Here is a 23,969-nt window from a genome sequence, read left to right as displayed (position 1 = left end):
TTTCTTTGACAAACCCTGTCATTAAAAGGTACTTTGCAGGTCTAGTGGATCTGTATCCACCTGTGCATAACGCGCATACCAAGTGGGATCTGAATGTGGTTGTTCTCCAGCATGGGGTCTGGCATGGATTCACATGCTCATGAATATTCCCTGTCGTCAGGCTGGGGAATAGTCGGTAAAGAAAAAATCAGTATCAGTTTCGTTTCTGATCTGTCTTTCGTAGTAGTAACCAATCACTGATCTCTGCGTCATACTGACCACAGCCAATGACTGCCCTCTACCTAAGCCCCGACTCTGGCAGCCATCTTCAGATTTTTACCGCACGTTCAAGTGTTGGGAGTCCTCGTGCTTAGCTCTCGAGCTTTTACTGCGTGTTTTGCGCTTTTTCAGGTGAATTTTCACATTTTTTCGGTTAATCGAGCCTCAAGCTCCACCGTTTCTACTCCCGTTAACGGCTACCCGTTGCGGGATTTTTCCTACGCCCCTCAAGGGTGAAGAAACTTCTTGAGGATTCCAGAAGATTCGCGGCCTACTTCGAGATGGCCCAGGATGCAAGTTCGTCGCCCAGACCCAAGCTGTTTCGCAGCTGCCCTGGATGTGGGCTGCAGAATGTGTTTAAGGAAGACGAACATTCGCGATGCCTCTACGGTCTTTATGGGGACAAGACTCATGTAGAGAAGGACTGCCAGTTCTGCAAGAACTTGTCGGAGCGGACCATGAGGGACCGTCGATCCCGTCTCGCAAGTTGGTTGGAGAAGGGCTCGACGGGTGAGAAGAAGAAGAAAGGGTCCGAGCGGGCTTCTAAGTCCTGTGCGTGCGCCCCGGCGACAGGGGCCCAACACCAGGCCAAGCGCCGCGAGTCCGCTGGCTCCGGGAGCGCCGAAAGGTCGGGCTCTTCGGTCGCCAGGCAGGGCGCACCTTCCCCGGCACCGTCAACCACGAGCCAACGCTCCGGTTCGGGGAAGAGAAAGTCCGAGACCCCGGGTAAGCTTCGGGAGAAGCCCCGTCCGATCTCGGAAGAGGGGGAGCGAGGCGTCGACCCTCCCCTGAAGGAGAGGGCCCCGGACGCCCCTAAGGTGGTGAAGGCCCCTACCCAGCAGGCGAAGGCCTCTATCGAGGCTATCGCGGCGACTATGGCCAAGCCGGCAGAGACACCGCCAGCGGAGACCACCTCCGGGACTAGAGTTTCCCTGCCGCCAAGGAGGGAATCCTCTTTTCAGCCCATCGTCCTGGCCGCCATGATGGAAGAAGCGAGGGGGGGCACGGTGCCCTCCTCGAGCTCGGAGTCAGCCTCGGAGGAGGAACTGACCGAGGCCGTGAGGAACCTCGAAGTCCAATTCGAGAAGGTTCGATCCCGTCAAGAAGATCCTCGGGAGATAACCGAGGAAGACGACGATGGTGAGGAAGAGCGGCCTTCCCTTCCGGCGCAGCCGGATCCTAGGTCTCAGGATGGCTCGGCGGCCATTTTGTCTGCCATCCAGTCCTTATGCTCTGAGATAAGGACGAGATTCCCACGGCCCAGGCCGGAGGACCCGCAAGCTGGCACGTCGGGAAGTCCTCAGAACAAACGACGGAGGACCCAGCCCTCTCCTCCGCTCGCCCCCGTAATGCCTACAGTTCCCTCCTCATCCTCCCACGAGTCGGGAGATGACGGTGCGTTAGGCTCGACGACGGGTTCTGAGGGCGACGACGACAGAACGGGTCTCCCGTCGCACGGGCCTCGCCGCCCGACGAGATTGGCTCATTCCACGCCATGATCGCCAGGGCGTCCGAATTGTTCCAGCTCTGCCCGGAGGAGCAGAAAAAGGAAGGTTTCCTCTATCAGCGCCGGGAGGCCAAGAGGAAGACGGTTATCGCGGTGCCCCTAATCGATGACATCTGGGAGGAGGGCCTGTCGGTTCTCAAATACCCCTCCACGGCACCAGCCAAACGGGACCGGTACGAGAAGAAGTACCGGGTCCCCGAAACCACTCCCCTGTGCCTCAGGGCCCAGCCAACGCCAGACTCGGTCGTCTCGGCGGCGGCGAAGAAGAAAGCGGTGGAGTCAGGAGCCTCGACGTCGAATTCCCCGCCGGACGGCGAGGGAAAGAAGTTGGACGCCATGGGGCGGCGGGTCATTTCGTCGGCGACGACGATCAAAGCGGCCAACGCCCTGGCGATCGTGGCCCGTTAAGACAGGGAGCTCTGGTTTAAGCTGGCCCCCATATTGGACTTCCTGCCGGACGACAAGAGGTCCGAGGCTCTGGAAATACTGCAAGAGGGCGAGGTGGCGTCGGACCACGCCATAACGGTGGCAACCGATATTGCCGATACCAGGTTCCGCCAGCTGGGTAACGGTGTTTGCCTACGACGACGAGGTTGGCTCCGGGCGACCGACTTCCGTCAGGACGTCCAGACCAGGGTGTTGGACATGCCGTTCGACGGCAGCAACTTGTTCGGGAAGGCGGTGGAAGAATCCCTCCAAGCCATAAAAACGGACATGGAGACGGCCCGCGCCCTACAGCAACGACGGCCCTTTTGGAGCTCAGGCGGCAGACAGGGTGCCTCCAAGGGAGCCAGCGGTGGCTCGTCGTCGTACCCCCAGGCGGCACGCTCCTCGTCTCAGGAGGCCTACAGGGGTCGCGGTAAGCAGGGAGCGCCTCGCTGCCATCGGCAAGGTGGCCAGGGCGGCAAGGCCACCACCTCCAAGCAGGACTGAACCGGCCGTGGTCTCGGGCCCCCACCGAAGCACCCCAGTGGGAGGCCGGCTGACGAACTACGTCGGCGTGTGGAAGTCCATCTCCACCGACCGTTGGCTGCTGGATACCCTGGCAAGAGGACACTCTATCCTGAAGAAGTGCCCTCACGTTCCACCTGTGGCCAGGAAGGAAAATCACATCCCGCAACTGCTGTTGGAAGTACGGGCGATGCTCAGGAAAGGCGCCATCGAGCTTGTCCCGAAGAGGCTCTGGGGTATACTCAAGGTACTTCCTCGTCAGGAAGAAGACGGGCGGCTGGCGCCCCATCCTGGACCTTTGTCGTCTGAACAAATACATCAGATCACAAAAGTTCAGGATGGTCACCCTCCAGCACGTACTGGGACAGCTGGAGGAAGGCGACTTTCTATTGTCGTTGGACCTGGAGGATGCATACTTCCACGTTCCCATCCTCAAAAGTCACCGAAAGTTCCTCAGGTTCGTCGTCCAGGGACGCCACTACCAATTCAGAGCACTGCCGTTCGGATTGAAGTCGGCTCCCAGGGTCTTTACCAAGTGCCTAGCATCAGTGGCGGCGCGGCTGCGCCTGCAGGGGATTCACGTCTACCCCTACCTGGACGACTGGCTCATCCGCGCAAGGACGAGGGAACTCGCCGTCGAACACACTGCGAGGACCGTCCAGCTACTCACAGACCTGGGATTCGCCATAAACTACCCAAAGTCCCACGTGGTGCCGTCGCAGGTGGCCCTGTTTCTGGGAGCGAAGCTCGATACAGTGAGGCGCCTGGCGGCCCCGTCGCAAGTACGGACGAAGACCATTCTAGGCAAAGTGCAGCACCTGCTTGCCACGGACGTGGCCAGGGTGAGGTCCATCAAGTCCCTCCTGGGGATGATGTCCTTTTGCATCTACCTGGTGTGCCTCTGCAGACTACGGATGCGCCCTCTTCAGGAATTTCTCGACGCCCGTTGGAGGCAGGCGACGGGCACCTTCGAAGACAGGGTCCCCCTCAACGAGGTGTTCCGGCAGGCGATTCAGTGGTGGGGCGTTCGAGCGCACCTCACGGCGGGCAAGGACTTTCAGAGGCCGGCGTACCAGGAGACGGTGACGACGGAGGCCTCGCTTTAAGGTTGGGGCGCCCACACCGGAGATCTCCACGCAAGAGGCCTCTGGCTCCCGGAGGAGAGGCTCCTGCACATCAATGTCCTGGAACTCAGAGCCGTGTTCTGGGCTCTCAAATCGTTCCTCCCATCGCTCAAGGGCAAGGTGGTGCGGATCTTCACGGACAACACCACGACAATGTTTTACATACTGAAGCAGGGAGGCACCAGATCCCCAGCCCTATGCAAGGAGGCACAGGATCTGTGGAACTGGGCGGTCGCCCAGGGGATGTTCCCGGTTCCCTTCCACCTGGCAGGAGAAAGAAAGACCATCGCCGACTCGCTCAGCAGGGAGCTGCGCGCGTGTCACGAGTGGGAACTGCGCCAGGATCGGGTGGATCAACTCTTCCGACGATGGGGCAAACCCCAAATCGACCTGTTCGCAACAGCGACGAACTCGAAGTGCAAGAGGTTCGCCAGCAGGTTTCCCCAGCCGAGAAGCATGGGCGATGCGTTCTCGTTCCCCTGGGACGGCCTATACCTGTATGCGTTCCCTCCGTTGCCGTTTCGACTCATCAGCCAGCTCAAGAGGTCCCAGTGCAGGATGATCCTCGGCGTGGCCGAGGCAGATCTGGTTCCCGGACCTTCTGGACTTGTCAACGTCCCCTCACATCAAGCTGTCGGCGGACGCGGACCTTCTCTCCAGAGAGGGAGGCGCCATCTTCCACCACGACCCGGCGTCGCTGAACCTGCAGGCTTGGCTCCTGCAGCGCTAGAGTTTGGAGGCTACGATATACCAGCCGATTGCAGAGAGGTTCTTGCAAAGGCCAGGGCGTCCTCGACTCTCAAATGCTACGGTCATAAGTGGAAGAGGTTCTCAATCTGATGCCGAGCACAGAAGATCAACCCCCTACGGATTACGGCCCCTCAAGTGCTGCTGTACCTACTATCGCTGGCAAAGGCTGGGCTAGCCCACGCCTCCATTAAGATTCATCTGGCGGCGATCTCCAGATATACCAGAACCACAGGACGGACGTCCCTGTGGTCCCATCGACTGGTAAAAGTGTTTATGAAAGGACCGTTCCGGTCGTTCCCGCCGGTGAAGGCCCCGGCCCCGGCGTGGGAACTTAACGTGGTGCTGACCAGGCTCATGGGGCCCCCATTCGAGCCGATGCACTCCACACCGATGAAGTTTGTGTCGTGGAAGTCTGCGTTCCTGGTGGCCATTACCTCCGCACGATGAGTGGGAGAGATCCAGGCCCTATCCTGCAAAGCACCGTACTTGACTTTCCATGCCTTGAGGGTGGTGCTTAGGACGCCCCCCTCCTTTATGCCCAAGGTGCCGTCGGACTTCCATCTTAACGAGCCCTTGGTGTTACCTGTTTTCTTCCCGTCTCCTTCGTCGCCGGCCGAGAGGACTTTGCACTCGCTGGATGTGGCTAGAGCGCTGAATTTCTACGTGGACCGCACAAAGAGTTTCCGGAGGACATCACAGCTGTTTGTGAACTTTGGACCTGTGAATCAAGGGAAGGCTCTCTCGAAGTCTTCTATTTCCAGATGGCTCTCCGGCTGCATCATGCACTGTCACCGGTTGGCTAACTGACCGCTGCCAGGCCGTCCGAGAGCCCATTCGACCAGAGCGATCGCTGCTACTACGGCGTTCTTATCTGGTGTGCCCCTGCTGGACATCTGCAGGGCTGCTACGTGGAGGTCGACGCACACCTTCACGAGATTCTACTGCGTCGATCGGGATTCCAGGGAGGAGTCCAGGGTCGGCCAAGCAGTGCTGCGCAACCTGTTCGCTTAAGGTGAGCCTGGTGAGGTTAAGAGATGCTTAATGTTGAGTTCTTTGTATTGCTTAATGTTGAGCCTTTTGCCACCCCCCGTGGTTGTGCATGTGTGTACTGCTATTTATTCTTATATTCATGAGCATGTGAATCCATGCCAGACCCCATGCTGGAGAAGGAACAAGTTACTTACCTGTAACTGTTGTTCTCCAGCATGGGTCTGGCATGGATTCACATGCGAACCCTCCCGCCTATCCCTCTGCGGCTCTTCACTTGGTCATACTGCCACTTTACGTGCTACCAAATCTGAAGATGGCTGCCAGAGGCGGGGCTTAGGTAGAGGGCAGTCATTGGCTGTGGCCAGTATGACGCAGAGATCAGTGATTGGTTACTACTACGAAAGACAGATCAGAAACGAAACTGATACTGATTTTTTCTTTACCGAGGATTCCCAGCCTGACGACGGGGAATATTCATGAGCATGTGAATCCATGCCAGACCCATGCTGGAGAACACTTACAGGTAAGTAACTTGTTCCTTACTGCTTTATGCCATAAACCCTTTGAGCCCATGGCTACGGTGGATTTGAAATTCCTTTCATGGAAAATGGCTTTTCTCATTGCGGTGACTTCGGCAAGACGTGTAAGCGAGCTTCAAGCCTTGTCGGTAGAACATCCATTCCTCACCTTTCACAAGGATAAGGTTGTCCTTCAGACCAATCCTCCTTTCCTTCCAAAGGTAGTTTCTGATTTTCATCTGAACCAGTCTATTGCCTTACCAGTTTTCTTCCTGGAACTGGCTTCAGATGCCACGACGGTTCTGCATAATTTGGTGTTTTATTTGGACAGAACATCTAATCTTCGGTGCTCTTCCCAGCTCTTGGTGGCCTTCGGTGACCCGAAAGGAAAGCCGGCCTCGAAAGCAACCATCTCCTGATGGATTGCTTCCTGTATCTGAGGCATATACCATTCAGGGCCTTCAGCCTCCGAAGGGAATTCATGTCCATCTTGTGTGGGGCAAAGCAGCTGCCATTGCCTTAAAAAATGTTCCCTGGGAAAACCATTGCCAAAGCAGCTAGGTGGGCTTCGCCATTAGCCCTTGTGAAGCATTACTGCTTAGACCTGAGCTCCAGGGCTGATGCTCAGTTTGGGCAAGCTGTTTTCAAAAACTTTTCAGTAAAGGAGTTCCATCCACCGTTATCCTGTAAGGAGTGCTTGGTAATCTCCCAAAAGTATGGAGGAAAGGGGACTATGGACTAGGAGTAAGGTAGTCACTACGGTGAGTAACTTTGTTCAAATGTAACAGTGATATCAATGTCCAGTGTCCTAGTTGCTTAAGTCCCCTCAGGGTGTAGGAAGTGTGTGGTCCATCCCAAATGGGCATCTACTGATTTACAGAAAACTGTATTTTGAAGTATATTTGCGTTACATACATTTGCTCCACTTCTAAAGAAGGCTTATTCAAACTGACTTAAATAATTGTTTAATCAAGAAACCTTGAGTGGAAGTTGTTAGGCAAAGTTTGTATGCAGTACCCTTTGGGAACACTACACACAACTATGACTACAGGTCTAAGCAAACCAACCTTCGTTATAAGTCTGTACTACACGGTTTTGGTAGCGGGCTGAGCAGCCAGGCTTATCTCAAGAGGGGAATGTGAGCAGTAATAATGTTACACAGAGGTCTACAACCACAGATGTTCAAATAAACTCTTACACTCAAGGTTTCTTGGTTAAATACTTATTTAACAGTCAGTTATAAAGCATTCATTAGAAGGAGGCAATACTATATCACACACAAATATACTACAGTACTGTGCACTCTTAAAAGTAGGTAAACGTTAGCAGAACATAAAAGACTACAATTATTCTTAGACTGCGCAAATACTTTGAGTTCACCAGAAGATTCAATTCAATAGGCTAGGCCAAAGTCAATCTGCTTGGATAGGATAAAGCGGTTCTGGTAAGTAAACTGTAAAGTCTCTGCAAAAGTTCTCAGAAGTAGTTTGTAAAAAGATCATCCATATGTTGGGTCACAAGCTGATTAGGCCTGCAAGTTGCAAAAGTTTCAAGCACTTTCACTGCGAGAGCTAAGTTCTCAATCTTATTTCACAGTACCTTACAATGAAGAAAAAGAGGCAGTTCCTGGCAGTTCCTGCAGATCTCGCTGTTCCTGGGCCTCAGTTGTGTGGACAAGGGGAGGACGTCGGGGGACTCCTGCACTGCACTTGGACTGTCAAAAGCTCGCAACTGGCAAACTTCAATTCCGGTGGCTGTAAACAATGAACACAAACTGGTGTCCCTCTCCCTGGTCCTACAGTTTCCTGCAGCAACACTGAGGAAATTCAACCAGCTCCGAGATGGGTGTCCAGGTGGCTTACTTTTGGAGTTGATTGGTCCCACCAACTCAAAGGGACAAGTGGTCCTTTTAGGGGCTTCTCTGTCGAGATGTACTTGGCGATTCAGACCTGCAGCAGGGCTTCACTGGGCAAACCAACGATCCAGGAGTTGCAGCAGTCGTCCTCTTCAAGCGCTTAGGTTCCTTCGTCCAGTGGTCGACTCTGCCTTCCAAGCCTAGAGACTCGCCTTTTATTCAGTTCTCTCCCATTCATTCCAGCCTAGCTGTCACTCACCTAGCAGGGTGGCTGTCCTTACCGGACAGTCAGCCAATCACCAGAGTGCATTTGGGTCTCCTAGGAGACTAAGCACAGGGAGTTTCGGGCACCTCCCTCACTTCCTGCACACCAGACACTCGGGCGCCAGAGGTGGTATTCACTCCTGAAGCCCGCCAAAGTCGAATGAACAAAGGGACCAAATGTGGTTTTGGCGCGCAGAGAAATACTTGAAGGACCTTTCCAAAAATAAATGCCGAAAAAAGACTGGGACCTGTTTTAACAAAGGGGGCACAGACACCATCTTGAAAAACATGGCTTCCGCGATTTAACATTACCGGAGCTACGAATGGTTCGCAGTCGGGGCAACCATGGTAGTTCGTTGTAAAACCACTGCCATCATCCATTCTGAGAGCAAAGGGTAGAATTTGACTGCTACGTGACTAACTAGACACATGGGATACTAAGTAACCCCCTCCAGCACTCTATTGTAAGATAGGGTGTGCTGGGTCTAGGAATTTAAAAGGGTTCCATGTAGTAATGTCGCCACAAAAAATATCGCCGTACAAAAATATCGCCGAAAAATGGTTGTTTTTTGTGGCAACATTATTGCATGGAACATGCGGGGGATACCCCCGCATTTTTTTTGTTGCCCGTTGCCATATATATGGTCACCCAAATAATATCGCCACATTTTCCCAGCGATATTATTTACGGCGACCATATATGTGGCGATATTACCCGATACCTTTAAAAGACTAGTAAAGTCCAATTTCACTTTACTTACTCTGGGAAACAGTAGTTTATCCCAGAGAAGGTATTTGAACCTTGGAAAAGCCTGAAAGTCTTCCCTGTGTCACTGCACTGAGGGTGTGGTGTGACACAAATGACAAAGGTGATGTTTATGGAGTTGTAGACGCCATAACGAAAGGAAATACAAGGGTAAAACACGCATCAAAATACATGAGTGGGAAAAAGTGTCACTCTCTCCAGGGGAAAAAAAATCAAGTCCTCAAAATCCAGCAAAGTTGCTGGGGGTCTCTAAGGTGAAGGGAATTAGCAAATTTTTGAGAATTCTCCCTAACAAGTGTTTGTTTGGATACTTGTCACTGTGAATCTGTTATTTATTTTGTAACGCATTTTATTGACATTTATTGCATACAAGTGGTGTTTGACATATGACAAATGGTAAGCACAGTGGAATGCCTTTCTCTTTCGTATAACTTTTAGCAATTAACAAATAACATGTTAAACAGTTAACCGGAACAGTCTTCGAGTTACGCCATAATGTTCTCAGCATTCAATCTGGGCTGAGGATGTAGAGGACTGACAGTTCAGGTGTTCGGGGGACTAGTGTCTGATGCCTTCGGAGGTGTAGTTGAGCTTCAACTTAAACCATACTGGCGTGGGTGAGTCATGGTGGCTTGTTGGCAAAGTGTATATCTCGCAGGAGGGCCTTCCAAGATTCGAGAGTGTCGTTCGTTCGTACTTCACTTGCAATGACCCCATCCTGCCAGGCCTTGGTTTCTGCATCAGTCCATGTTTCCAAGTCTTTGATCCAGCGTTCGTATCTTGGGCTCTCCTGGTGACTTCCATGCCATCGCTATGGTTCTCTTAGCCAGGATGCAGGAGATGTCCATCAACTTGACTGTGTTTGTACTTGTTCGCTCTGGGATGCGGCGCCTAACAAACTCTTTCGGGACCCATTCATACCTCATTGCAGGTCTGTTTTACCTTACACCAGAATTTCATCGTCCTGCTGCAAGCCCAGAACATGTGGATCAGATCTGCTTTGTCATTGCCGCTCCAGGGGCATTTTGGCGATGATTGTTTATTGAAACTGGCAACTCTCTGGGGAGTCATGTAAGTCCTGTATAGGACATTTAATAGTATGTGCCTGAATCTGGTGTTTCTAGACACCTCCTTTGGGAAAAGTAGTACTCTTTCCCATTCTCCGTCGGTCAACACAGCTTCCAAGTCTGTTTCCCGTTTTTCTTTCAGTGCCGCGCTTCTGGGATTGGGTTTGTCTATCAGTCGACCATAGAGCCGGGTCGTTGGTTTCCAGCCATCTGTGAGGGCATGCATCTCTTGCAGGAGGGGGTCAGGGGTAGGTTCCTCAGGCCTCTCGCTCCATTTCTTCTTGGCAATCTGAGTTGATGGTTCCACACAAATTGGCCACTCAAGAGCCCCTCCCTTGCCTGTAGTGATTCGAAGTCCCTGAATTTGCCCTCATCAAACATGTCTCCCCATGCATAGATCCCAGCGCTTTCCCAGCTTCTCGCCACTGTGAGATCTGTCCGAGTTTTGCATGTGTCTGCCAGTATGGGGGTATTGGGCGAGTAGGGGTGTTTTAGTTGCAGCGCAGGTTCTGGACCATACCTGCCTGCCCAATTTTGCAATCATGGGGACGCCTTGCATCTGGTGTAGTGGAATCCAAAGTGTCTCCTTGGGGAATAGGCTGGAGGGTACTTGTCTCAATAGTTCTGACTTGGCGGTCGGTTCATCGGGGAGCCATTTCGTCACGTGGGTGATCTGTGCCACTAGGTAGTACTTTTGGAGGTCAGGGAGTTGTATACCACCTTCTTTCTAAGGTAGCGTGAGAATTGTTAGGGACAGTTTGTGCCTAGTTGGTCCCCATAGGAAGTCACTGATTAGTGTTTCCAGCTTCCTGAAGAAAGGTGGTTTGATGTAGTGGCAGACCTTTACAAAGCAATACAGGAATTGGAGTAGGATTATCATTTTGGTAATAGCTGCTCTGCCCATCATCCAGAGTGGGAGTTTTGACCAAAATTTCATAGATTTGCGCAGCCCTCTCATTACAGCTTCTGTATTATGTTCGTGTGTGAGCTCAGGGGTGTGCTTCATGTTGACTCCTAGGTAGTGAAACATTTCAGATTGCCACTTTACTCTGACTTCCGCTAGGTCGGTTTCCTCCAAGTCCCTGAGTCTGGTCAGTGGGAATGCGCAGGATTTCGTCCTACTGAATTTAATCCCTGAGTAGTGTGCATAGTTGTCGAGGGGTTACCAGTCAAATGGTCGAAAACATTTGGTCGACAGACAATTTGGTCGACACCATTTGGTCGAATGCCAAATGGTCGAATTTTTTTTTTTTTTTACCCATTTTTTGGTTTTTTTTGGGGGGGGTCCCCCGAACCCCCTTTTTTTTCTTTTTTATTTTTTTTCCCCCACACGAAAACCCACAAAACACATATATATATATATATATTTCTGAGGCTTGTGGAATCTGCTTAGATCACATGCTGTGCATAGGCCGACATCTAGTGGAAGCTGCGGAGTATTACAGTTTGTTTTTCGAAAGTCGAAAATGGGCGTCGACACAGGCGTGCCAGTAATACTATCCCTAGTGTGACGTCCACTGTACCCAAGATCCCTCACGCGTGTAGGATCCTCAGATTGTTTTTTTCCGCCATACTGGTCGGAAGCATCTTGCGGAGTTCCCTGGCCTTAGCCATACTTTTGCTGTTATTATAATTTTAATTCTTATTCATTCCCTTCCCCACCCCAACGTCGACCCTCAACCTCGACGACGGCTGGAGAAGTCATCGACCGTCGACTGCTGCACGACGGATCTGGGCCTCGGTAGGCCGCTGGCCTCGGCCCGGGCCTAGTAGGCCGCTGGCCTCGGCCCTTACAAGTAGGGAGAGTGGGGGGTGGTACATACTCTTCACTCTTGATATATAGTTACATTTATATATATTCCTACACTTAGCAGCCCGCTGCCTTAAGGTGCGTATGGAGGGTACCCCTTTTCAATTCTGCCCCAAGTGCAATCGCAAATACCCTTGGGTCGACAGGCACGCCACGTGCAATCTCTGCTTGCCGAGGGATCACCCCGAAGCGAACTGCAGAGCGTGTAGTAGGTTTAAACCTAAGACACTTAAGGACCGTTCGACAAAGCGTTGGGCCCACCACGCCAGGCAGGAGGCCATGGCAGCGGAGGGCGCCTTCAGCGATGGCAGCGACGCCGTACTTTCGGACGGCGAGGGCATTACGGCGTCGAAAGACAGCCGACGAGCGCAGGTCCCCGACCTCGGAAGGTCGTCCGGCAAGGCGGCTATGGGGAAGACCCCCGGCGACGCAAGCGCTACACACCTAACACACACTAAACACACTAAGACCAACCGGACCTCGACGACGTCGACTTCCCGGAAAGAGGCACAAAAAGAACGGTCCGACTCGGTGTCCTCTGGGCGCTCTCGATCGAGATCGCCTCACGACGCAAGGCAATCATCCACTCTTGCCAAGAGTGCCTCGCTACACACACTAACGGAAGTTCGATCGTCGGGAGACGAAGACGACTTCCACCCCCAGGCCGCGCTCCAAGATACCGAGACCGCGGTTAACACCAGTGAGGCCCCACGCCCGAAGCACACAGATACCTTTCCAGACCCTCGACGCCAGGCGTCGAAAGTCTCTGGGGCCCCCAAGGGACAGGGAAAACATTTTTCCACGCACGGAGAAGGGGGGAAACAGCGGAAAGCACAGCCTTCCACCCCTGTAAAGCCTAAGCAGACAAGCAAACACAAGTCTACCCTTGAAAATAAATCACCTGCTAAAGTAATACCCTGTTCCAGGGAATGGTCCAGTGAAGACATAGACAGGGTTATGTCTAGGATGTCTTCCTTGGCTGATTTTTATGATAAGAACCCAGAACACTTTCTTTCATATAACCCTCAAGGGGCCACACCCTCAGGCTCCTCCGATCCTATCCCGCTAAGTAAAAAGCCCCGGGTCGAAAGACCTGAACCCTTCGAGGTTCAGCCTTACTCCACTCCATATTCTACTCCACTCCCCAGTTATCAGGGACAAGTTTTCCCTGAAGAGGACCAGGAGTTTGCAATTATGGAAGAACAAACCGGGACAGATTACTATGCAGAGGATGAGGACCTGGAGGAGGGAGAAGATGAGCAGGAAATTTACAGAGTAGATTCCCCAGTACAAAGCGAAGCCCCAGTTACTGACTCTCCAGTTGATAACCAGCCCCTCCTTAACGAGGTTCTCGCTCGAGCAGCGGAACACTTCCACATCGACACCCACGGTGTACAGGAGGAAAGGGACTTCGCGGAGGAGTTTGTAGGAGAGAGAAGACCGGTCGCTCAGACCATCCCTATCCTCAAATCCATCCAACGAAGAATAGATCCTTCCCTGGTGAATCCTAACCTCACCAGAGCTGTCAACCCCAGAATTGAAAAGATTTTCCGGGCAGCCCAGTCTGACCCTCTGTATATAAAGGGACATCTTAGACCAGATTCCCTAGTGGTGACCAACACTAGAAAGAGGGCTGGCACGCCCTTATCTTCATCAGAAGCTCCTCCCGACAAGGAGAGCAAAAAACTTTACGGGTTTGGCAGGAAGGTAGCCTCAACGTCCGCCTACCAAGCAAGGATTGCGAATTCCACCACCCTGTTGGCTAGTTACAATTGCCATCAATGGGAAGAGGTCGCGGCGCTCATTGCCTCTGCTCCAGAACCATTAAAGGGCCAGCTGGCTCGGATCTCGGCGGAAGGGAGAGCCGTGTCTGGTTGCATTTTAAAAGCAACTTTCGACGCCGCTGACAACGCAGGGAGATTGATAGCAGAAGGTACTGTTATCAAAAGACATGCGTGGTTACGGCAGTCGGGATTCAAGACAGAAACCCAGGCTTCTTTAATAGACAAGCCAGTGGAACCCGACCTATTGTTTGGGAAAGCGGTCGAAGACGCACTTAAAAATGCCAAAGATGAATATGAGACTCTCAAATCCCTTGGCCAGCTTACCAACAAACCCCCTAACCAGAGGGGGAACAGTAATTTTCGTCGCCCACGCGGACAAAATTCACAAAGAGGCAACTATGCCCAGGGACAGGGTACACAATGGAATAACAACCAGCAGTCTACCCAGAGTTACGGCAGGGGTAACAAGAGAGGTCGTGGAAGAGGCAGAGGCAGCCCCAACAAGGGAGGTGGCACGCCTCCACCAAAACAGTGACGCTCAGTTCAGGGTCCCTTGCCACGCAACCCCAGTAGGGGGACGCATTTCCACCTTCACCCAGGCTTGGGAAGGGATCACCTCAGACAGATGGGTGCTGTCAACAGTATCCGCAGGATATTGTATAGAACTACTGCAGCGTCCCCGGAACCATCCTCCACGACAAAGAGTGCACTCCCTAGAGCATCAAAGGATCCTTCTCGAGGAGATCGCCATTCTGCTAGAAAAGGACGCGATAGAACTCGTCCCAGGACACCAGGTAAACAAGGGTATCTATTCAACTTACTTCCTTGTGCCAAAGAAAGATTTGACAATGCGCCCAGTATTAGACTTGCGGCCTGCCAACAAGTATGTCAAGCCCCAAAAATTCCGTATGACCACGCTACAAGAGGTAATCCCCCTCCTAAAAAAGGGGGATTACATGGCAACCTTGGATATGAAAGATGCTTATTTTCATATTTCCATGCTCCCAGCGCACAGAAAGTACTTACGCTTCAAGGTAGACAGTCGCCACTACCAATTCAAGGTACTGCCCTTCGGGATAGCTTCTGCACCAAGGGTATTCACCAAGGTACTGGCGGTGGCGGCTGCACACCTACGCAGGGAAGCAATCCCGGTGTACCCTTATCTGGACGACTGGCTCATAACGGGGGAGACCCCAGGAATTTGCAGGTCAAACATTCAGAGGACTATCGACCTCCTCCACGAATTAGGCTTCTCTATCAACGAGAAAAAGTCAAGTCTGGTGCCAAGCACCTCAAAACAATTTCTAGGAGCTATCCTAGATACTCAGAAAGGATTGACCTTCCCTTCGGAAGAGAGAATTCGGAATATACTTCTGCAAATTCCGCATTATCAGTCAGGTCAACAGATAACAGTACGCAAAGCTATGCGGTTACTGGGCATGATGGCGTCATGCATTTACCTGGTCCCCCACGCGCGTCTGCGCATGCGTCCCATGCAGGAATGGTTGGCGAAACAGTGGTCTCAGGCAAGTGGTCATTGGGACGATCTAGTGGTCGTTTCGCCAACACTCTTACAGAGCCTACACTGGTGGACAAGAGAGAATCTCGCAAAGGGGAAACCCTTTTACAATCCCGAAGTACAAGCCGTGGTAACTACAGATGCATGCCTGACTGGGTGGGGAGCTCACCATCTCCACCACACAGCTCAGGGTCTCTGGTCTCACTCAGTAGCCAAGAACCACATCAATCTGCTAGAGCTTCTGGCAGTGTTCCGAGCGCTAAAGACGTTCGAGCCCCATCTACTGAACTTGTCGGTGCAGATCAGGACGGACAGCACGACAGCCATGTTCTATCTGAACAAGCAAGGGGGGACTCGTTCACCAAATCTGTCCAAGCTTGCCCAGAAAATCTGGATATGGGCACTCAGACGGAACATCTTCCTGTCATCGCAACATGTTCCAGGGGAGCTCAATTCCCTAGCGGATGCTCTAAGCAGAGACTCCCTCCCAGAAGAACACGAATGGGTCCTTCACAGAGACGTGGTAGAAGATCTCTTCTCTCAGTGGGGTTTCCCCACTATAGACCTATTCGCCACAAGCGAAAACAAACAATGCCCAGGATTTGCATCCAGGTTCCCCCAACCGGACTCCCAAGGGAATGCCCTGTGGATGAACTGGTCAGGGATGTTTGCGTACGCTTTTCCACCAACTCCTCTCATCAGGAAGGTGGTGTACAAGATGAACAAGGAATCGATGACGCTCATCCTAGTTGCTCCCATGTGGGCGAGACAACCATGGTTTCCACACCTACACAGGATGGCGGTGTGCGAACCCATCAGACTCCCAGCTTGGTACAACCTACTGTCCCAGCAACAGGGTCAAACAGTGCATCAGGAACCCAACTCTATGAACCTAGCAGCATGGCTCCTGAAGTCATAGAGTTTGGACATCTCAAATTACCACAGAGGTGTATGGACATTCTAAAGGAGTCCAGGAAACCAAATACAAGGCACTGTTACTTTGATAAGTGGAAAAGATTCGTTATCTGGTGCCAGAATAAACAAATCAACCCGGTTGATTGCACTCCTTCCAACGTTGTGACATACATGCTCCACCTGCTGGATGCAGGGTTGGTTTTTAACTCACTGAAAGTACACCTGGCAGCCCTCTCGGCTTACACCACATCCCATAACAAGGTCTCGTGGTGGAAAGTGCCAGTGGTTAAAGCCTTCATGGAAGGAGTAAAGAGACTTCACCCTCCTATTTCGAACCCACCGCCAGGATGGGACCTCAACGTGGTGCTAGCTAAGCTCATGGGACCCCCATTCGAACCCATGCATAAAAGTAGTCTCAAACACCTGACTTATAAAACGGCCTTCTTAGTAGCCATTACCTCCATAAGAAGGGTCAGTGAGATTCAGGCTCTGTCAGTGCAAGATCCTTTCTTTACTATCCACAAGGACAAACTGGTTTTACGCACACACCCTAGGTTCTCACCTAAATTCATATCCAAGTTCCATGTAAACCAGTCCATCGAGCTTCCGGCTTTCTTCCAGAACCCGCAAAGCTCGGCTGAGGTGAAACTACACACCCTAGATGTGCGTAGGGCGGTCCTATACTATGTAAATAAAACCAGACCGCTAAGGAAAACAGATCAACTGTTTGTCTCCGTAGCTACAGGCAGAGAGGGGGATCGCGTCTCTAAGGGCGCTATCTCGAAGTGGATTATCAACTGTATACAGCTGTGTTACTCTCTTTCTGACAAGACTCTGCCTTTTACGCCAAGGGCCCACTCTACTAGAGGCATTGGTGCCACTCTGGCTTTCATTGCAAATGTTCCCCTCGACACCATTTGCAAAGCGGCTACTTGGAGCTCTATTCACACTTTTACTCAGCATTACTGCATTGACACTCATTCCAAGACAGATACACAAGTGGGACAAGCGGTTCTAAGACACCTGTTTGCTCATGACCCTTCTCACATCCCACCTCCTTCTTCTGGTACTGCTCGCTAATCTATGCACAGCATGTGATCTAAGCAGATTCCACAAGCCTCAGAAGGGATACATTACTCACCGTAATCGTATTTCTGATGCTTGTATCTGCTTAGATTCACATGCGACCCACCCTTCCTCCCCTCCGAGAGAAGGCGCATGATTGCTTGTAGTCTTACCTTTTCTGTCTATCTGCTTGGATTATCTGTACTCACGCTACTCCTCATGCTTCCTCATGTCAGAAAAAATACAATCTGAGGATCCTACACGCGTGAGGGATCTTGGGTACAGTGGACGTCACACTAGGGATAGTATTACTGGCACGCCTGTGTCGACGCCCATTTTCGACTTTCGAAAAACAAACTGTAATACTCCGCAGCTTCCACTAGATGTCGGCCTATGCACAGCATGTGAATCTAAGCAGATACAAGCATCAGAAATACGATTACGGTGAGTAATGTATCCCATATATATATATATATAAAAAAAAAAAATTCGACCATTTGGCATTCGACCAAATGGTGTCGACCAAATGGTGTCGACCAAATTGCAGTCAACCAAATTGCAGTCGACCAGTTGACTAGGATGTCTAGTGTGACTTGTGCGTTAAGTTGAGGGTCTTGTAGGCATAAAAGCACGTCGTCCGCGTATAATGCTATTATGGAGTGCTCATTTCCCAGTTTTATACCTGCATCAAAGTACTGTTTCCTAAAATAAATAGCAATCGGCTCGAGGCCCAGGATGTATAACATCGGTGATAGTGGGCATACCTGCCTGGTGCCTCGCTGTATCGCCCAGGGTTTTGACATGGTTCGACCAGTTTTCACTCTAGCCACAGTTGAGTTGTAAAGTACCTTGACCCATCTCACAAAGCCTTCTCCAAAACCAAATTCCCTCATCACCTCGACCAGCCACTCCAGAATATGGAATCGAAGGCCTTGATGGCATCAAGCGAGAGTACCGCCAGATCTTCGTCTCTCGTAAGGGTCTCTGCCATGTGTTGGAGCCTCCTCAGGTTGGCTGTGGTGTTATGTCCTGGGACGAAGCCATTTTGGTCTTCATGGATGAGTGTTCCCACCACCCTTGCAAGTCTCTTGGCCAGTGTAGTAGTCAGGATCTTACTATCGTAATTTAGCATCGCTAATGGGAGATAGGAGTCGGTCGTTAGGTGGTTTATTCGGTTTAAGCATAGGGATCATGACCGTTTCCTTCATGGTGCTGGGTAGGATTCCATTCTCGTATCTTCTAGGTAAACCTCATGCAGTATTGGAGTAAGAGTTGCTTCATACGCCTTGTAGAATTCGGATTGGGAGGCCGTCGCTGCCGGGTGCCTTGCACGTAGCCAGTGATCTGATCGCTTCTGTGACATTTTCTGGCGTTCTCTAGTTCTAATGCCTCTTTCTGTTCAGCAGACAACTTCGGAAGCCCTATTTATTCCAAAGTGGCCTTGATTTCCTCTCTGGATATTTGTTTGTCACGGGTATACAGTTTGGAGTAGAATTCAGCGAGTGCATTGTTGTCTTGTTGTGTCCTATGCGTTTCCCCACCTGCGTCTCTAATCTCGATTGGGCGATGTCTTGGATGTTCACGCTTACACAGCCAGGCCAGCAATCTGCCTGGTTTGTCAGCTTCTTTATGCACCCTGGCAGTGTATGTTGCAAAGTCGAACTTAGCTAATCTGTCCCAAGCTGTTCGGCAGTCCTCTCGGAGTTCTTTCAGTTTCGCCTCTACCTCTGGTGTGGCGTCGGTGCTGGTTTCCTGATATCTCTGATTCTTGTTCCTCTAGTTCTCTCTTTAATTGCTTCCGGAGGCCCCCCACTCCTGAAATTGCTTTTCCTCGTGTCACCACTTTCATGGCTTCCCATAGCGTGCCCCAACTTGCTACGGAGCCTTTATTGTTGACTATGTAGTCCTCCAGTTTAGTGCCAAGATTTTCCCTGAATTCATGTTCAGTGAGAGCTGTGGTGGGCATTCTCTACGTTGGTATCGGTGGCCTAGGCCCCCTGAGTTTCCACTGCATGATTAGAATGGTCTGAGATTGATCTGCCTAGGTATGTTGTGGTTTCTGCCATTGGAATTTGTTCCCTGTCGATGAACAAATAGTCTATCCTCGTGTGTATCCTATGTGGGGATGAGTAGTAAGAGTAGTGCCTCTCGGTGGGGTGCTGTTCTCTCCAGATACTGTGAATCTGTTATAACCCTATAGCTCACATTGACCCCTCTTGAGATAAGCCCGGCTGCTCTGTCACTCTACCAACTTGTGTAGTACATGTTTATACCAAAGGTTGGGTTAACTATTGCCAAGAGGACAAGGCTGGTGCAGAAACAAATATTCTGGTGACAATGGACATAAAAGCCCTCTACTCCAACATACCCCAAGAGGAGACCATTGAATGTACGCGAGAATGGCTCACCAGAAACCCATCGCAACAAAGGGTCCCAACCAATTTCATACTTGAACTAATGACTTTAGCCCTCACAAAGAATTACTTCACCTTTGATGGACAGATGTACCTGCAAACAAAAGGCACAGCAATCTGGGCAGCATTCGCCCCGAGTATGGCCATTCTATACATGGCCGCATTCGAAGAAAAGTTTGTATTTTCACAAACCAACCAGTGGAGGGCTCATGTGAGTTCCTGGTTCAGATACATAGACGACGTCATCTTCATCTGGAAGGGGGATCAGACCAACCTTACACACTTCTGGCAATGGTTGAACACCTGCAACCAGGGCATCCAAGTCACAATGGATCATGGTAATAATAAAATCACATTCCTTGTTTTGATGATCCAACATAAGGACGGGAAATTGGAGTGTGACCTGTATCGGAAACCAACTGACCGTAACACTCTATTGCACCACACCAGTAATCATCCCAGCCACACAAGAGACAATTTACCATACGGCCAATTTTTACGAATTAGGAGGAACTGCACTTTGCAAGATGATTTTAAGAAACACTCCAAAGACCTCACCAATAGACTCAAGACAAGAGGTTATCCGGTAACAACCCTCAAACAAGCAGCAAAGAGCACTCAACACAGAGAGACACTACTGGAACAGGACAACTTCACTAGACTTAATGGAGAGGATGAAGATAGGCTGATAAGTGTAATCACACATGGAATCCACACATCCCAAATGAAGAAAAACATACGAAAACATTGGCACATAGCCAAATTAAACTTACCAGATGACCCACCCCTCGTTTTGCTTACAAACGAGGGAAGAACCTGAAGTTGTCCCTGGTCCACTCGCTTTTTCAACCTGACTTGCGGCATCAATCGCAAAGTTCTACGACCACTACAAGGACATTACCCATGCGGAAATTTTGCGTCATATAAATTCACGAGAAAACTAAAATCATTCAGAATAGGCCCATGCGAATGGCACCTCCGAGACCACACTAACTGCAAAAGTGAAGGTGTGGTATACTGTATCCAGTGCCCCTGTGGGCTTAAGTACGTGGGCCAGACCACGAGGGCAGTCAATCTATGCATTTCGGAACACCGTTCACGAATAAGGTGCAAGAACATAACCGCCCCGTTAGTACTGCATTTCATCACAGAGAAACACACACCTAATCACCTCATATGGTGGGTACTGGAGAAGGTGAGGGGAGTTCCTGACCCCCTGAAGAGCTTACTACATCGAGAATCTAGGTAGATACACCGACACGTATCACAATGGTCTGAATGAGTCCTTCCAGCCAAGCCTATTTTGATTTCCCTGTACACACAGCCGTCCACCCATTCGATCCATGACCAGAGGGAAGCACACCCAAGCAATGTCACCTTAACAAGATACATGGGGACGGGATGCAGTATGTATCTGACTGGGATATGTGCCGGGTGACCTGACACACACACAGCCAGACCACCGATCTTTCTTTCACTCATATACACATACGGGATTATTAGCAATCCCCGCCCGTTTACCATACTGGCCCCCTCAAGTAATGTGTATACACGCCCCGTACTACCTGACATACACCCCATGTTAGTAAATTCAATACGGGCCCGTACCTCCGCACACACCCCTGGCTCATCCCTTGCGACACCGTTCGCGGCACCATGACGAACCACGACACGTCCAGAGCCGCCGCCGCCACCACCACTCACGCGGCGTCCGTTTCCTAGGCAACGCGTAGCCACCAATCATTAAGCACGCAACGTCACAAGCCCTCGGCAACTGTCGTCGCACCAATTAATTCCGTCCCCCGCAGTGGTCGCTACAACTACCCGACGGTGTCCCTGCACACACAAGACCCCTGTGCGGTGCAACGCTAGCTGCAGTAGGAGACACAGACCCGGACAGTACATAGGGATCGTCGGCGCTCCTTTTACAGGTGAGGGACAGCGAGACTAACTTAGCCACTCCCCCTCCACGTACCAGCTACGGGAGCAGGGGCAAGAGATACGAGCAGCACCACCATTTTGCTCATAATCCCTCTGTCACACTCCAACACATTTTCCTTCCACAGACACCACCACTGCCTAGAAGGAAGTGAAACAGAAGGGGTCTCTCCAGCGCCCCTCCTTTTTCCGACCTCACCACAGCATCTGCAGGTGGGCACAACAGACACCACAAAATCACAGGTCTTCACACAGAGACCAGGAGCAAGGTAATCGGGCTCGCTAGCCCGCTCCCCCTATGTATTACCTTTCTCCATACTAGGGGCTTGATAAACACTGACCGATCGTTCTCCCTTTTCTCTCCCCTCTTGTCGACTCGGATCTGCACCATATCTTCAGAGGCACAGAGGACCACACCTAAGCGCCCTAAAGTCTGCCACAGCAGCCGCCTGCCACGGGTCCCCTGCGAAGAAGGGGTCTACCAATTGGATGCCCTGAGAAGGTGCCTTGTACTTTGCAAGTACTCTAAAGCACCGAAACGTGCACACACTAATCAACTCACAGATGAAGACTATGGATAGTATATGTACCTTTTCTTCACCCACTAGTGTGTAAAACAAATGTCTGTTTAAACACGTTGGCTAAAAACCTAGAGATATCCTTTGAGTCCAATGACCTAGATTTCAGAAAGTTCATTTTGAGCACCGAAGTTGGAAGAATTGTTAAATAACACTCTGCTCAAAAAACCAACCTTGTGAGGAAACCGCGCCTCAGAACTCATGTGACATTTCATTTATGTCCAGTATTTGCTCTGTCTGACTGTATGTCACTAGAAATATGTTGTAGGAATTGTTTAGGCAGAATTCATGCTTATTCCTTTCCAACAAAAAGTTTGGCACTAGGAATTTAAAGTGCAACACGGATATATTTTGCTTCACTTTGGTTATACACTGTCTATATGTGTCACTGTAAACTGATTGTTACACACCTGTATCACATAAATTGTTTCTTACTATATAAATTGTTTTTATCTCAAGATATTTTGGTTGTATACGGTCATTCTTCTTTAGTTCAGCCGCCTCAGGGCCCGAAATAAGAAGGCATATGCACAAACTATGGAGGTTTTCATAGACCACAACCAATGAAGGGAAATGTGAAGTAGTTCCTCAGTAGTCCCCTTGCCCAACATTCAGTTATGATTCAGACCTAGACGAGGCAGGAACAAGTTTATGCCCCCACTAGTCTAAGGAGGGATATACAGAATTTGTAAAATGGGACAGGGGACAACCTTTTTTTCTTGTTGGCATTCGTCTCCACAGGGTACTGCATACAATCATGCCTAACAGAAGGTGATGATTACGGTGAAGAGTTTTCACAGGTTTTTAGCTGTGCAATCTTGTGTTTTCACCTTGCCCTGCAGATTCTTTTTTAGCTGTGCTCAGTTGAAATATTGCGTTTTTCCCTTTGTCATGCTGTAATTGAATCTAGCTCTGCCTTATGACTGCTTGGCGTCTTCATCAGCTGGTTCACTACCCTCTCACCCACCCCGCCCTCCAAGTGCATCAGTGCCTCAGACTGGTAAGTGTTCTCTGGCCTGCCCCTCGCCCCTCCACTGCAGCCAACCATGTTGCCATCTCTCCTATCCAACTGCTTCACTATATCCTATCCTTCTCGTATTACTAAATCTGGCCAGAAGAAACTTAAGGACATACTGGGCTCCAACCCAGGCTTCCTATTGCAGACACCCATGGCGAAATTCCGCCAGAGTACCGATCACTGACATCCTCTTCTTCGTTAACGCATCCGACCTATGGACTCAATGCATGGTCTGCTTTCTCTCTCCTATCACCTCTTCTCCCATTAATGGTGGCACTTGCTGGGAGGTTCTCCTTGACTTCTCTGCCATTTCCAGAGTCATCATTTTTTTTTTTTAAATGTTTTTTATTTTATAACGACCACACAGTGCAACAGAACATAAATAGAACACATCAAGCCACAACAAAGGCCAAACAACAGATATGAAAAAGAAAAGAAAGAAAAAACAGAACAGAATTAACTTAACAATCCCCTTCCCTCCCCCCTATGAGCCTGTAGGGTGTCCACCATCATTGTCCGTTCCGTGTGGTGGGGTTCCGTCGCTCTCAGATCCAGCCGAGGTCGACCCCGTACTAAACAGTTCAGCCAATAGCACCTTCCATGCCGTGAGGGAGCTCACCTCTTCCTCCCCTCCCGCCCTGCTGGCCTCCCACCATGCTGTCGTCTCGGCGGCAGCCCATTTCTGGAGGTCACGCCACCATACCTCCACCCGCGGCCTCTGACAATTCTTCCATCCCATGGCTATTCTGCGTTTGGCAAGTACATAAGCCAAATCTTTAAGCTTCTCCACGTGCCGAAGCTTGCGCGCCCTGGGGTACCCTCCAAGCAAACAGGCCCAGGCCGAATCTGTCTTAAGTACAATGCCGCTCCCTGCCAGC

General features: G+C 50.8%; 1 protein-coding gene across 4 annotated transcripts in view; it reads left to right on the top strand.

Annotated features, from left to right (window-relative positions):
- The window catches only part of USPL1 (ubiquitin specific peptidase like 1), a 462,937-nt gene that overhangs the window by 223,299 nt on the left and 215,669 nt on the right, over positions 1-23,969 (top strand). The window lies entirely within an intron of this gene.

The sequence above is a fragment of the Ambystoma mexicanum genome, chromosome 7q, assembly GCF_040938575.1.
Source record: "Ambystoma mexicanum isolate Mex_15411 chromosome 7q, UKY_AmexF1_1, whole genome shotgun sequence".
NCBI lineage: Eukaryota > Metazoa > Chordata > Amphibia > Caudata > Ambystomatidae > Ambystoma > Ambystoma mexicanum.
This window is presented reverse-complemented; position numbering and strand designations above follow the sequence as displayed.